Genomic DNA, 15,909 nt, shown 5'->3' on the forward strand with positions numbered 1-15,909 from the left:
GCTTGTGATGTAATTGTTGAGATGCACTTGTATTAGTATACACTGAGCAAATTCTTTATATGTTAGTGTTTACAGTGTCACCAACTTGGGTCAGCTGGCTCGTGTGAGATTTTCAATTCCAGATAAGTCTGCACATGCATTTACATGCATGTAACAGTTTTAATAACTTGTAAATAGTCTGTAGGGTTTGCAAACAGCCCCTAACACTTTAGAGGTAGCTAATTTTAGGTTTATAATGGAATAATATATATTTACCGTAAGATTACTTTCGGTAAGCGTGAGAGTCTGATAGCGCGAGTGTCACACCAGATGCGTGCGAGTTGGCGACCCTGTTTATTGTGCCCCACCAGGCTTTACTTGCCAGAGACACCACTGTTGTACACATTTAAAACTGTTAGAACGATTTAGATTTTTTTTTCATTTACCAGTGTAGGATTTGGGGAACTCTCTGATTCTGTATTTTGGCCAATTCTGCTTGTCTGGCAGCTCTCTCTTCTTCACTTTCCCTGTGGCTTTGAATGGTGGAAAGTATGCATACAGCTCCTAAAACAGTTGAGATGCAATATTCATTACTGAGTTTGACTATTGATTATGAAATGTAGTTAGTAACTACATTCCATAATAAATTATCAGAAAATGCTTACCCTTGGCACCTTTACTAACAGTATAGCCAAATACAAGTCATTTGTACAAAAAGCAATAGGCTAGTTATAATACTCGCCCCTTTGTTTTCTTCCAGCCATGAATTTGGAACCACTTGGACAGCTTCCTCGTGTATGAATTCCACCACTACAAAGCCTGATTTCTCCATATTGTAAAGCACAGTCCAATATTACCTGCAATTCATGAAGAAGTTGATAAAACTGGATTTTTAATATATGTAACTGTAGGGAGCCGCCCACTGGCCCAATGGCGGAATCCAATGGCGCAGCCGAAGGCTGTGAATGCGTGTTGGTCCTTCCAAGCGCTCCTGGGAATTACTTACCCTTTTTAATATACAAGATATTCTTTTAGACACATATCTGACTCCATTTTATTAATAACCTTATTTAAGTATATTGTAGTCATGACGTTTATGTTGTTTGGATTACTTCGGGACTCTCCTTTAGATTACCAACTCTAGTTTACCCCTGATGAAGGAGTCCGCCAGATTCGCCTCGGCCGACAGGGCGATCCGTGGGCTTGTTCCACAGGGTTTGTCTTAGAGGCACGGAAATCTCCACCATTTAAGACAATGTCAGCCTCTGATTATTCGGGTCCCTCGACCTATATAATTCCCCAAAGGCTCAGTGTCTGCCAATTACTGAGCATGTGGGTGCCTCGGAGATTAAGCCGATGTTTACCCGAACCACACGTACGTTCACCTCAGAGGCTCAGCCGGGGGCAGCCCATATCATAACATGTGTCAACCTCAGCGGCTGTGACGGCGCACCTTTTGTTGCGGTAGTTTGTACGAGGTCTTACTTTGAGCTCGTCTCAGGGACTCCGCCGATGCCGCCCATTGTCTTACCATGTGAGCGTCTCAGGGACTATGCCCGGTGCCTAGGAACATAGTGTGTACGCCCCTCAGAGGGTAGACCGGTACCTTTCATCAGCATGTGTTGACCTCAGAGGTTAAGTCGGCCCGTAACTGAGCGTGTGCGAACTCCAGAGGTTTTGGTATCCACCTAACTTAACTTAGGCAGTCGAGTTTGGGACCCGGATAAAGGGGATTTAACCCAGAGGCTGCAAGATAGTATTTACCACTTTAGTCCTAATCAGGATAGAAGTCCAATCTGGAAAGTTTATAAAAGGTTAGCAAATCAGACAGTCATGAAGTAATCAAGACAACATTTATTAAACATATTACAATATCCAATCATTGACATGTGGCCACACATACTTGTAAATACATTTTGACAAATACAATATAAAACCATCACATACCTCAGCTGAGAGTGCACAAAGTTCTGCGGAAAGTATCTGACTACAGATGGACTTTCGCCCAGTTCTCTGCGGGAGCTCTGATTACAGAGTGACTCCCCGACCTCTTCTGAGGCCCTTCCTTAAGTATCCAACCCAGGTGATGGCATGTCTCTGAAGACTGACCAGTTTCGGTCAATAGTTAATTTTAGGGCCATTGCTGGCCTTGGTTCTCAAGTCCCCAGCCAATCAGATCACTTTAGGGGGAGGTTATAATTCCCTTGTTCTACCATGTGGGAGGCTTTCACATTTTTGTAGATTTAGCCAAATTATCTATATTTCCCTTGGGGAAAGTTCTACTGCCTTAACTCTGAGAGTGTAATACTCCTCGTCTCATGCCTATTCAAACAAGACCAAACATGCGTGTATTTGTCCCTAACATCTATGTGTGGTGAGTTATCCTATTTCTAGTGGAAAAGGTGTCTGTGTCTGGGGACTGACAGCTGTTGTTCTGTGGATTGACTGCGGAACTCCGGCCACTCCAGGGGGTGAAAGGTCTTGCTTTTTCTGTGTTGCTCCAGTTATTCTCAGGAGCCGGCAGGGCTTTGCCTTCCTTAAAAGGGATGGTTTGAAGAGTTGAGTCCAGTCTTGCCTGGGTCAGCGGAGCTCTGAAATAGACTGCTGCAGGCTGGTCAGATTTGGGGCCTGCAAGACCTATAGTTTTATGTCCTTACATAACTACATGTAGCTACTCCCACCACATCTGGAACATTGAACTTAATGTAGATTATGTACCTGTACAAGACATGTAGATGTTATTAATATTGAGGTGCGGGTACTGGACATGGCAACAGCAGGGTAATAATGAGGCCAGACAACTGCAGGTAAAGCACAAAAATGGCTTTATCTGATATATACCAGTCACACTTACAACACATATATACTGCCCATCATGTTGGCCGCCCTGACTACTTACAAACCATGGGGTGGGTGCACACACGCACATTATTTACAACAGATAATGTTAAATACTACATCTAACATTACTGAACACAATGACAACACAATACATGATATACCCTGCTATTTACACTATTACACTTGGCATTAGTCTAGCATGTCACCTGATGGGTACCCCCAAAGCTGCAATATATACAATTATCTAGAACTGAGTCTGACATGCACTTCCTGTTTATAGGTCATGCAGAATGGCCATAAATATAATTTTCTGGTGTCTCCGTTCAATCAATATTACCCTTCTTTTAAGTTGATGCTTTTTTAGATTTCAATGTGAGAGTTTTTTGTGTTCACAGAGTATACCCCAATTATTTGCGAATCACAGGGTTCTTTGAAGAAAGCATCTCCACCTTCATAGACTCTGCACATAACATCTCCTTTTTGTGGGTCCTCATTTGAGCTGGATATAATTTCACAACATGAACTATCTAAAAGAAAAGCATTATTTGGCCTTTTTGATTAAATTTTGGGATTGGCTGTCTTTTTACAAATAACATCATCGACTTCAGCAAGCCGTTTTATCACCTGAGAAAGTGGATTCTTTCCAGAACGCACTAGCCTTTTCAACTGCTGCAGATAATTTTCAAATGGAAAAGCACTGCACTGATCCAGGCTCCCATATCTTTCAGCATCTTGTCCAATGTGAAGCATGCTGTGCACATTATAAACAATGAACTCAGGACCATACAAAATACGACCCTGGGAGACAAAGTATTGCAGCAACTCCCCAGCATACTCCCTTTGTCGAGGGTATTGTACAAATTTGCCACACACAAGTATTGACATACCTACACTGAGGGACATGAAGTAATCATATAAATCTTGTCGCAGTATCCCTTTCAAAACTAGTTTTCCCGTGTATAGGAGAAACTGCCTGTATTCTGTAGCCTTCCATCTATCTAGTTCCTGAAGGCCTCTTGGTTTCCTGGCAAAGACTGAAGGGATTGATTGCTGCAGATTTGTTAATCTTTGGCTTACTTCTGCAGCTTGAACTGCAGACATCTTCACTTCCTTTTTACCTCTTATCCACAACAGTAACAGTCTCTTCATAACACCAAGGCATGCTTGGTGCATATAGTCAACTGGAAAGTTATAAACCATATCAATAGATGCAAGACAAAGAATGGAATCTCCATTGTGGTGTTCTTTATGTTGCTTCGTTCTAAAGCTGTTGTCTGTGCGCAGGGTCAAGTTTTCTTCCTCTTGATAAGTCATCCGACCAAGCCATTTCCCTACCTGTGTACACCTGTCACAGCCATAGTAGCCTGAATAAAGTTTTGTGGCTTTCACCATAGCTTTGGCAGGAGCATCGCATACAATACAACAAAGCTTTACATTAATATGTCTGCCATCATGAATGATCCCATGCTGTAACAAATCCTCCAATTCAGTAACTGTATCTCTCATAAATTCTAAGTCAGATGGCCTGGAAGAACCATATGTAAGGGCAATAGGAAATATAATTAAATTTTTCAAATGCACTGCACAAAGGATTGGCCATAAACATTTGCAACTACTTTTAAAAAGTGGTAAGCCATCAATGTTAAGTGATATCTCTATGGTACACTGATCATCGGGTAGGGCAGTTGTCTGTGAGATGTGTTTTGCTAATCCTTTTTTAAAACCAATATAAATGTATTTCATGCCAGACTTGTTTTTTATGTCAATGTGTTGGATACTTCCAATGAGTGTTCTTGCTGTTGATGGCAAATCATTATGTCCATGGTCTTTTAGTATTTTTAGCAATCCATCCACTGAATTATGCCTAACTCCAAATTTGCCAACCCACTTCCTAAGATCATTTGCAAGTGTGGCATCCTCTGCATTTTCAGATTCATCTGTGTCAGATGACAACACCAAAGAGTGATCTATGGCATCCCACATTTCTCGTTCACTGTTAGTGTCTTCTGGTTCATTGTGTTCTAGATAGTTATTTTATTCAGTTTCACACAGCTGGTGTATAATGTCATGTTCTGAATTCAAACACAAATGGTCAGAGTCTTCATTGCTGTCTTCTGCCACATAATCCCTTGCTGCAACTGGTCTATTGAGTGCCCTCTTTGCCACTTTCCACCTTCTTGTGTATTCCAGTTGTTTCCTTTTACAACTGTCCATTATGCAAATTGGTATACAAATTTATCATACAAATACAATCCCTTCTAAAATTCTATGCTGCTCTAAATCATAATTTTGTATTTCATATTAGTTTATTACTATATACTAGAAACTAAGATTGCTGAAGGCTCTCTATCAGTTTGGTGTGGAGCAGATTTATTTGACCAGGACACGCATATCAAACAAAGGTGAGGTTTGACAATTTATTCTGAAAAATTTCAAAAACACTGTTCAGCCTGATGTGGCTGTCCATTGTTTTTGGTAAGTATCTTAGTGGTTTTCTAAAATTTGTTTGACCTTCAAGAATCTAGGGACAAATGAAGGTGATATTTACTATTTTAACTAATTTAAACTGATGGAAACTTAAACTTCTCTTCAGAGTTCATCATTCCTTTCTTTTTTCCCCACACTCAGCTCTGTATTATCACACTGAGGAACATGACGAGCAGGAATTAGACACTGGTCAGACTGAAATTATCCAATCCTATGAGACTGTCATCATGTTGCCCAGTCTGGATAAGCTTGGCCTCCCTAGTCTAAACATTCATAATGCCCTTTATTATTATTGTTATTATTATTAATAATAATAATAAGAAGAAGAATTTGCTTTTAGCTCTGAAATGCAAGCTGTCACGCTCGTCCGGGAAGCGGGCGAGTGCGCTGGCAGGCGAGCGAGCCGGTAACAGGCGAGCAGGCAAAAGAAGGGTAAACGGGGATTTATTGGACGGACTGGACACAGGAAACATCGGTCGTAGACGTACACTAGGTAACATCAATGACGGACAAAGGACTCGGGTAAGACACGGACTGAAATACACAGGACTGATTGAAAATAAGCAGACACAGCTGAGTACAATCCGGGAAACACACGTGGGTAAGCAGGGGGCGTGGCACACAGGAGGAGCCGACGAGCAGGTCATGACAGAACCCCCCCCCCCAAAGGCGCGCTGCACCGGGCGCGCCCGGGAGAAGGCGACGAACGGGACAAGACCGGGGAAGCAGGACCTGAAAAACAAAACGAAAAAGCATCAAGGGACCGGGAACAAGACAGACAGACAGAACAGGCACAAGGAGAGGAAATGGGACAGGACCTGACACAGGACAGGGAACGCGGACAGACAGAGAAGGAAAGGGGACACAGAGGGAACAGGCGGGACACAAGGGCCAGGAGTGAACGGAGGGAACAGAGGAGGACGGGCAGCAAAGACAGGAGGAACAGAGCCAGAGGGAGCAGAGAGAGGCGGGAGGAGAGAGGACCGAAGGGACAAAGGGAGGAGCGAAGGGAGACAAGGAGGGGGAATAGAGGGGAGCCCGAGGGAGACCCAGCGGGCGACGGGAGGCAGCCGGAGGGGCTGCAGGCGGCCGGGAGGCCGGAGCCGGAGGGGACCCCGGAGGAGCCGAGGAGACCGGGCGAGGGACCGAGGCAGGGGGCGAGGAGGGAGCAGGAGGGGCCACCGGGGAAGGGGACGAGGAAGCAGGAGGGGCCCTCGGCGAAGGTCCCAAGGAGGGGGGATCCACCGCAGGCGGCGACGTCCGGGGAAGGGCCGGAGGGAGAGGCCCCATAGGGGACCGAGGAGCCGGAGTCGGGGGGCCTGCAGGAGCCCGAAGCGATGCCGGACCAGGGACAGAGGCAGGGGGACGAGGCGTCGAAGGGGGACCGGCAGGCGCCGAGCAAGCCACAGCGCAGGCGAAGGAGGGCGAGCCAGGGGGCCGGGCGGGAGGGACCCCCGTCCGACGTCTATGCCCTCTCCCCCTACGGGACACAGACACCAGGCCCCTTGGTCGGGGTCGCGCACGTCGGGGCGAAGGACATGGAGTCACAAGTGCGGTCCCTGAGGGGTCCCATTCAAGCTCCTCCACCTCCGAAGAGGGAGGAGCCACGATGGAGTCCTCCGGGACCACCTCGGGGACTAGGGCAACAGGAACTGGGGCACGGTCAGGGACCGGAACAGGGTCAGCAGGCTGTGGGGGCGCCGGCCCGGGAGCTGCTGGAGCGCGGTCAGGACTTGGAGCGCGGTCAGGACTTGGAGCGCGGTCAGGACTTGGAGCGCGGTCAGGACTTGGAGCTGCAGGCTGCTGCAGTGGGGGCGCCTGCCCTGGAGCTGCAGGCTGCGCAGGCGGAGGCTGCGCAGGCGAAGGCAGCTGCGACGGCTGCGCAGGCTCGGAGCGGGGTTCGCCGGTAGCGGCGGCCGCACAGGAGCGGGGTCCGCCGGCAGTAACGGAGGGAGGTCCGCTGTACTGGCCATCGCCGGTCTCCTCCGTCTCCCTCGCTGGCGCCTGGTGGTGACGGGAGGCGGCGCCATGTCCGTGCAGGCAGACGGCCGGAGAACTAGCTCCCGATCCGGGTACGGGTAGAGGAAGGGCTCCTCATCCTCGTCCTCACTGGAGAGCCAGTACTTCCACACGGGATTGGGGTCGCGTGTGGTCAGCCCCCGGGCTGGAGGTAGGGCGGGTACTTCCCTCTCGTCCTCCGTCGGGAGCCAAAGCCTGGAGAGCGAGCAGGCGCCGAGATGGATCGTCCCCTGCGGGACTCTCCGTCTCCTCCGTTTCTTTGGGTCCGTCATTCTGTCACGCTCGTCCGGGAAGCGGGCGAGTGCGCTGGCAGGCGAGCGAGCAGGTAACAGGCGAGCAGGCAAAAGAAGGGTAAACGGGGATTTATTGGACGGACTGGACACAGGAAACATCGCTCGTAGACGTACACTAGGTAACATCAATGACGGACAAAGGACTCGGGTAAGACACGGACTGAAATACACAGGACTGATTGAAAATAAGCAGACACAGCTGGGTACAATCCGGGAAACACACGTGGGTAAGCAGGGGGCGTGGCACACAGGAGGAGCCGACGAGCAGGTCATGACAGAAAGCAAATAGTGAACATAATTTGTTAATAAAATATGAAAAAAAAAATCTGAATCGGACAGCGGAAACAAACTGCTGTTTTCAGTGTGATTTGTTTGGAATGGTTTGTTTTGCATAGTTTATTATTTTGTGTTTCATTTTATTTAATATGGACATCACAGTAGCAACTGAATCATAATACACATTTATGCACAAGCACCAAATGCGAATTGCTAATTCACAATGCTCAATATACGTGTAGTAGTGTTTCATGTTTTTACACTGTTTTATAACAAACACAACGTAAAATGACGATATTCTTGAACTTATAAGGTCGACAGAAAAACGAGAGGGAATTTTAAAAGATGTAACATCAATAATATGTTGCTCGAAATTATTAGAATAATATACGTTTCCTTCCATTGTGGGTTTGGGGGGGGATTGTCCTGATTGTTGTCAGGCTGCCTTCTTCTCCGCCTTCCGGACCTGGCCACGCCCCGAGCCTCGACGCTACTTCTGCGTATGTGAATTGAAAAGGCCGGCGCGGGAGAGTATCGGGAGCTCTGCTCATAGTTGGTTTTTGCGGTATTGGTTTGCTTGTGTTCTTTTGATTGATCGTGTATGACAGTTTTTGGTTTTCCGGTTTTCGTCTCTTGCCTTATCCCTCTGTACCTTTGCCTTTGGTTTTGACTGCTTTCTGGTTTGTGATCTATTGCCTTCCTCCTGACTCCTCTCTTGCTTCGCCCCTCGGATACTGTGTTTCGGCTTTGGTGTTCTGTATGTCCGTTTCTGTTAAGTGCGTAGGGAGTGACGGCTGTTTTGGTTTGCGTACGTGTTGCTTATTCTGTGTTTTGGTTAGGGAGTTAGGATTAGTCTGTGTCATTTTCTTTTCGTTTAGAGTTAGCTTAGTTTGGGACGTATTCGTTAGTGGTGTTTTGTTTATTGTTTTGCCGGTGTCACTCCCGAAGTCTGTTGCCCTATTGTGTGTGAAGGTCTTTGTGAATAAACATAAAAAAATACAAAAAAAGATCCCTTTGTGTCCCGTGTTCCCTTTTCCCATACCCTGGTTGTCTCGTTTTCCCCTCTCCTTTCCCCTTACCTTTCTGGCGGTCCTCAACCCTAGACTGAGGATCGTAACAAACATCAATAATATGTTGCTCGAAATTATTAGAATAATATACGTTTCCTTCCATTGTAAGTACCTTCATTATTGTGAACTGTATAAACTGGACCCACGTCGTCTCGTCTCACTGTATACATGTTTATAGCTGAGATAATACAGTTTACTTTGACTTCGATGTGCCAGCAGCAAAACTTTCCGATCAAGGTGGAATACAAACCACATGGGACTGCTGTTGGTAAAATTCTACGATCGGGGGGAGGAGGGTATTTTAAACCACATTTTAACCAAAATTTTTATATAAATAGATTATGGAGGACTTTTGATTTGTTTGTTTTGTCACTACAAAAGATATATACACATAAATAATATAAACAATTAAAAGCATGAATTTTGGGTTTTCATGAGCTGTATGCCAAAATCATCAATATTAAAACAATAAAAGGCTTGAACTACTTCAGTTGTGTGTAATGAATGTAAAATATATGAAAGTCTAATGTTTATCAGTACATTACAGAAAATAATGAACTTTTTCACAATATGCTAATTTTTTGAGAAGGACCTGTAGTTTTGCAGTCACATTCACAGAAAGAACAGCTGGTGTCAATCTCCATGATCCTTTTAGATTGAAAATATTTGGACGGATAAACTTTATATGTCAATTTAAAGGTGACTTCTACTTTATTTTGTAATAAAAACTTAGAAGGTAAAGTCCACACCTTTTTCCAAGGTAAATTATCCACTATGCCATTCCAGTATAAAACAACATATGGAATGGAGGTGTAGTTTTGGGTAAAGAATGTCCTGATTTTTTAATTATTATTTCTTGAAAAGCATGTATAGAAAAACACACCTTACCAACAGCAAATTCAACAGGATCCATAGATGGAACAGTCGGATTATTAGAGTAAAAATTCTTCAACAACATAACTGCTGCATCAGGGATTGCATCAAAAACAATGGCAAACTTTAGCGCTTATTGGGATTTCAAAAACTGACAGAAACTCTGAATAGCTATAAAGCTTCCCAGCTCTGCTAAATAGTATACTTATTAAAAGTACACAGCAAATGTGCCAGCGTTAAATTAACATTGCATGGTGTCTATATGGGTCCACACCATTCAGTGTTACCTTTAACACTTTAAAGTGTGCAGTGAGTGTTGATTTTACAGTGTTAATATTTAGTAACTCTTATAGTGTTCAATTTGCAGCCTAGAGTGTTAAGACAATGAGTCTCCACCTCTTCCCAGATTACAAGCCCATATGGGAGGTGCACAGGTACAACATGGGTGGCCCATATCTGCCCCATTTTAATGTTCTCTCATTCAAACTCATTTGGGCATTCAGCTGTTGTGTTTAACTATCCCACCATAATAAGAAAGACTTACAGCAATATAGCCTTTTTTCTTTTTATGTAAGTTTTATTTCAGCTCATTTCCTGATAACCACAGAACTGTGTTTATGTAAGTAGGAGAACAATGGAAAACTGCCAATATAAATGTATTTATTTAAGCATGAATGCGATGGTTTCTTCAATCAGAGTAAGGAAAGAACATTTCCACTAAAGCATAAGTAATGGATGGTGGCCTTATCGCTTTTAGACCACACCCTAGGATAGAACAAATCAAATCACTTTGCTCATTTAATATTCAGATTAAGGTTAATTTTTATAAACCCACCACCATCGAGGATGGTATGGCACTGATATTAGTCTTTGCCACCGTTTGTTACATCTTCTGTGTTAATCTATGCTAGTTGGTCTGAGTAGTGTAGTTCTTATGTATGTTCATCCCCATAGAAATCTTTTATTATGCTTTGCAGTATGTTATATAAAAGTTAATATATCAATTGTAGAGGTGCGTGTGGTCTGGATGCTTCACCTCGAGAGTCTAGGCTGTACTGTGTCATGCTATGTAAATATACATCCAGCACCTTTGGTCTACAGGGAAGTGGGCGGTACCAGGAGCTGCACAGAAAAGGGTATCATACCTCACCACATATGCTAATCGTCCAAGGATAGGACTGGCAATCAAATACACCCCCACCCCATTAGAACATATACCACTCTGGAGATGTGTGCTGTCGGTTTCCGAGAGATTTTTGTTGACTTCACACTAGCATATTATAAACCCACCAGCACCACAGCGCTCTAATTTTTAGGATCAGTCAGAACTGAGTCAGCAAAGTCTCAATATAAACCAAGAAAAAGCTGTAAGGTCCTGTTTGGTCAGAGTCTTTCTCATGATGGTGGGTAAATGTGGGATGGCTCTTCTGGTCCACATGACTTCTTGTGCACATATTAAAATGGGGAAGATATGTGGAGCTGGAGACTCAGTGACTTAACACCCTATGGTTTAAATTGAACACTATTTGAGTAATAAAGTTTAACACTGTGAAAACAACACTCAAGGCACACTGTAAAGTGTGAAAGATAACACTGGACCCATATAAACACCATGCAGTGTTAATTTAACACTGGTACATTTGCTGTGTAGTGAGCGGCATTTAGCAACAAGCATCAAAAACATTTTAGCTGTATTTTGTTCGTTTATTTTAAATAAGTTGCCCCCGGTTTATTTAATTATTATTATTATTATTGTATTAGCTATAGGAACTAGTGCCCGGTATTAACAATAGTGACATACAATAAAAACATTTTAAAACTTTGGTAGAATAATGTCTTAGTTATTTTAATAAACAAGCTTTTTCAGTAAATGTTTGTTCACACTCATGCGAGGGCATGCACACACACACACACACACACACACACGCACACACACACACACACACACACACACACACACACACACAGCAAAACCCCAGACACGCACTCAAGTGCACACCCCAAGGACTGTCCTTTAGAGTTTGATAATCAAACTCAATCAAAAAACACCAGGCATATATGCAATGTGTCAGGCGAAGCAGAACAGAGAGACTCGGATCCTGGATTGCAACCCCACAAAAGGTTTATTGGTACTTGCCAAACGACAGCACCGAAAGGGACAGGCAGAAAGCAAGGTCGAAGGACAGGCGGAATAGTCGAAAGCCGGAAGGTCAGTTCTACACGTAGGCACGGGACACGACCACACGGGGAGGTGGGGACGAGACATGCCGGGCTCGGCAGGGAGGGCAGGTCAGGTATGGGAACGGGTCTGGAGAGGGAAGGAGAAACAGGTAAGGAACAAACACTGGGCAAACAGATTAGGTCAGGAGCAAGGGTAAGACTAGAGAGTGCTTGGTAAGGCTCGAGTACATCGGCACAATACTTCGCGTTGGCCAGGTGTGATCGGGTTGCCTTTATCCCTCCAGTTATTAGCCCTAACCTCTCACACCTTGTAGGTTCCACCTGTGTGGGCGTGACACAATGTACTGTAGTTAACATTTTTTCTTAATATGTATAAGGATCGTTTTGTTAAAGCAAAAAAAAGATTTCTAAGATAGATTTATAATCATTAAATTATCTAAACTAAATTATCTATACAACAAAAAGTTGTGTATTGTTAGTATATATGGCCCAAATGTTGATAACCCCTCATTCTTCCACGTTTATTTACCGCACTCTCTGAACACCTAGATTGCGCACTTGTTCTGGGGGGGCGACCTCAACTTTGATTTCAACTAGATAAAGAAATGGACAGGCCCAGTACAGCTGCTCAGCGCAATTGGGAATCCATAAATATACATAAATCCATAAATATAGTTAAACAGTACATGAGCGACTACGGACCTTGCGATGCATGGGGTTCTCTTCACCCCACCCGTAGGGAATATACTTTCTTCTCACATGTCCATCACTCTTACTCTCATCTGGATTATTTCCTAGTCAGTAGCTCACTGCTGAGTGACATTTCAGACACAGAGATACACCCTATAGCTGTCAGCGATCATGCTCCTGTTTCTTTAACCCTAATAAATAGGAAGGCCACTCCACCAAGTAGAAACTGGAGATTTAATGCACCATTGCTTAAAGATGGAGATTTTATTAACTATTTTAAAAAAGAGTGGGCTTTATATTTAGACTATAATGACCTGCCTGGAACATCAGCATCTGTTCTCTGGGAAGCAGGCAAAGATGTGATGAGAGGTAAAATAATCTCATTCTCATCATATAAAAAGAAAAGAGAAAACAAGTGTATTCAGGAATTAGAAGAAACCATCAAATCCTTAGAAGAAGCCTACATATCATCCCAGGAACAGGAAATGCTGAATAAAATACGTAAAGCAAAACTAGAATTACAGTTTTTTACGATTGTTTACACACAATTTTGAAAAGCAGGTTCTTTTTGTCAAAATCTAATCACAATTATCCAAACACCACACTCAATTTGCAGAATTCCTAGATTGTTTGCAAAATGACACACTTCAGTCAAAACATACACATATCAGTCAAAACATATACACATATTTGTGAAAATGCTATTAGTTTTCATTTAACCAACACAGTCCTCAATGATCAGACACTATTGCAGACAGTTTCACACTGCTGTGATAAATAAAAAACACATGTGTAGAAAAACTAATTTTAGGAAATAGCATGTGCTAGATTTTTGGGCAGATGTTATGTAAGGGATCATTTCGATGACAAAAAATAGTGACAAACCCACAACATTCTTCATGATTAGTTTGAGATATAGGGAGAATGTACACAAATAGGCCTACTATAAACTTACCAAGCACTGCACAACACTGATGCTGCAGACTGAATATTTCAAGTACCGGTATTTATTTCAATTCAAGAAATACAGTATTTCTTACCATAATCAGTTACAGTAATCAACCAACAATGAAATCAATGAAACAAATAAAATCTGTAGACAAATAAAAATTACTGCCTGAAGTACATACAGTTTGACTGAGAGAGTGAAACATCTGCGCTCTGAATATGTGGAGGTATGTATTGTTCATTTTACTGCTATGGTGTGGTATTGTGCACTGCTCATAATGTTCTGGCACAAAAAAAATGTGCAATAGATATTGAATAGCATCCTATTGTCTTTTACTGTGTTTCAGAGAGTCTTGCAAATGGATGCAGAACAAATTCAGCATGAATTTATATATGTGGATGAGGCTGGATTTAACCTTGCAAAAACACGAAGACGAGGGAGAAATGTAATTGGACACAGGGCAATCACCAATGTGCCAGGGCAGCGAGGGGGTAACATCACCCTCTGCGCTGCTATCACACAAAATGGGGTCCTCCACCACCATGCAAATCTGGGACCCTATAATGCAAATCTAATACTTGCATTTCTTGACATATTGCACGAGATTGTCACAGCATTAAACAAAGTGGACCAGATGCGGTACATTGTCGTTTGGGACAATGTCTCATTCCATCGGGCTGCTCTGGTCCAGAATTGGTTCCATGGTCACCCTGATTTTGAAGTGTTATACCTTCCCCCATACTCCCCCTTCCTGAATCCAATCGAAGAGTTTTTTTCAGCGTGGCGGTGGAAGGTATACGACCTGCGGCCCTATGACCGTTTGCCCCTCATTCAGGCCATGGAGCAGGCATGTGATCAAATCGACGCAGCTTCTGTGCAGGGGTGGATTCGTCACTCAAGGCGATTCTTCCAACGGTGCCTTGCCAATGAAGACATAGCCTGTGATGTGGATGAAATCTTATGGCCTGATCCAGCCAGACGGAGAGATGAGGAATAGTTACAGTATTTGTGTTGCTTTTTTTTCCAGAGTCAAACTGTATGTACTTCAGGCAGTAATTTTTATTTGTCTACAGATTTTATTTGTTTCATTGATTTCATTGTTGGTTGATTACTGTAACTGATTATGGTAAGAAATACTGTATTTCTTGAATTGAAATAAATACCGGTACTTGAAATATTCAGTCTGCAGCATCAGTGTTGTGCAGTGCTTGGTAAGTTTATAGTAGGCCTATTTGTGTACATTCTCCCTATATCTCAAACTAATCATGAAGAATGTTGTGGGTTTGTCACTATTTTTTGTCATCGAAATGATCCCTTACATAACATCTGCCCAAAAATCTAGCACATGCTATTTCCTAAAATTAGTTTTTCTACACATGTGTTTTTTATTTATCACAGCAGTGTGAAACTGTCTGCAATAGTGTCTGATCATTGAGGACTGTGTTGGTTAAATGAAAACTAATAGCATTTTCACAAATATGTGTATATGTTTTGACTGATATGTGTATGTTTTGACTGATATGTGTATGTTTTGACTGAAGTGTGTCATTTTGCAAACAATCTAGGAATTCTGCAAATTGAGTGTGGTGTTTGGATAATTGTGATTAGATTTTGACAAAAAGAACCTGCTTTTCAAAATTGTGTGTAAACAATCGTAAAAAACTGTAATTTAAAAAAACTCAATTCTTAGCACAAAGGCTTCGCTGGCAAAATTATGAACATGGTAACAAATCAGGTAAATGTTTAGCTAATCAGTTAAAAATAAATAAGAAAAAACAGCTATATGTGCTGTTAAAGATTCAAATGGGGATGCAGTATATGACCCTGACGGAATAAATAACACTTTCAGTGACTTTTACAAATCTTTATATTCACCACAGATAAACCCATCTAAAGTCGAAATTGATCAGTTTCTTGATAGTATAACCCTTCCGAAATTATCAGACAATCATGCGATGGCACTGGACTCTCCGCTGACTCCAGGTGAACTCCAGGAAGCCCTGAACGGTATGCCCAATAAAAAGGCGCCAGGTCCAGATGGATTTCCAGCAGAATTCTATAAAGAATTCTGGACAATTCTGGCACAGAATGTTGTAGGAAACCAGGGAAAATGATAGGCTACCACCAAATATGAATTATGCCAACATTAGTCTCTTGCTAAAACCAGGCAAAGACCCTACATTGCCTACCAGCTATCGTCCAATATCCCTTATTAACGTTGACCTTAAAATAATCTGCAAAGCTCTCTCAA

At 43.0% G+C, this 15,909-nt stretch overlaps 1 long non-coding RNA gene across 1 annotated transcript; it reads left to right on the plus strand.

The window, feature by feature from the left end:
• Window positions 1-13,848: 13,848 nt before the first annotated feature.
• On the plus strand, window positions 13,849-14,981 carry LOC125722814 (uncharacterized). Its single transcript, XR_007386624.1, has 2 exons — window positions 13,849-13,884; window positions 14,005-14,981. It is a non-coding gene; the product is annotated as an uncharacterized LOC125722814 (long non-coding RNA).
• The last annotated feature ends 928 nt before the right edge of the window (window positions 14,982-15,909 follow it).

This window comes from Brienomyrus brachyistius, unplaced genomic scaffold, assembly GCF_023856365.1.
Source record: "Brienomyrus brachyistius isolate T26 unplaced genomic scaffold, BBRACH_0.4 scaffold42, whole genome shotgun sequence".
NCBI lineage: Eukaryota > Metazoa > Chordata > Actinopteri > Osteoglossiformes > Mormyridae > Brienomyrus > Brienomyrus brachyistius.